The following is a 977-nucleotide window of genomic DNA, read 5'->3' as shown; positions in this document are numbered from 1 at the left end:
CCAGCCGCTCAAGGTGGCCACCAAGAGGAAAAAAAAGGCCAGGCTGGGCCGGCGCAGGGAAGGCGACAAGAAGCGCAGGAGGACCCGCTCCGTCCCGACTCCAGACTGACCTGACGCCGGAGGCCCCGCAGTGACAGACCCGCCGTGGGCCCCAATTTCAGCAGTTTCCCTCTTGCCGTCAATCACGCCAAAGGCCCGATTCTCCGGGCGTCTCTGAAAGATGATCCCGAGTCCTTTGGTGTCGGTCGGGGATCATACCTGTTCAGTACTTACCATGTCACGTTGCGTCTTCGCAACAAATCCGAATGTGTATGTGTGTGTGTGCGGGGGGGCTGTTTGAATAATTTTGATGTTTAACGCGGGACGCACACTTCCCAATAATACCCGGGCCTGATTTGCATATGCGTCCCGCCTTCCAAGCCACGACGCCATCAGCGCCATGATCAAATCTCTTCCACAGATCGCCCTCTGAAATGATTCTGCGGCGAGCAAAGTGTCTTCCTTGGACCGCGCTCAGTCGATTGCGAGCGTAAAACCTGTTCACTATTGATGAGAGCAAAAGCGGGGGAATGTCATTCCGCATTTCGGTGTGTTCGGAATGCCTCGGGCAGAATATCGGGCGTCTCCAAATCATCGTCAGCGTGGAACCCGTTCCGCCACATTTACGGCCTCCTCGGATCCGCGTGTCTCTTTTCTCATTTTGCGGGTCTGCGTACTGACGATCGGGCAACTCCAACGGCGAGTTCGGTCAGGGACTGCGCGCGCCGTTGTGACGTGAAATCCGGCACATCTTATAACATTGGGTCCCAAGACCCCGATCGCGGGCTCCACCCGCAAGACACAAAGCAGGGCTCCCTCCCGGGCGGCTCGGCTTTTCGATGAGAATTTGGCTTTGTTTTTTTTTTTTTGGTTTTTTTTTTTTTTTTGGGGGGGGGGGGGGTTTTCTGGCAAAGGGCCACCCCCCCCACAACACTCCG

This window comes from Hippocampus comes, unplaced genomic scaffold (genome assembly GCF_001891065.2).
Source record: "Hippocampus comes isolate QL1 unplaced genomic scaffold, H_comes_QL1_v1.1 scaffold299, whole genome shotgun sequence".
In the NCBI taxonomy this organism is placed as follows: domain Eukaryota; kingdom Metazoa; phylum Chordata; class Actinopteri; order Syngnathiformes; family Syngnathidae; genus Hippocampus; species Hippocampus comes.
The sequence above is the reverse complement of the archived record's forward strand: the minus strand, read 5'-3'. Positions refer to the sequence as shown.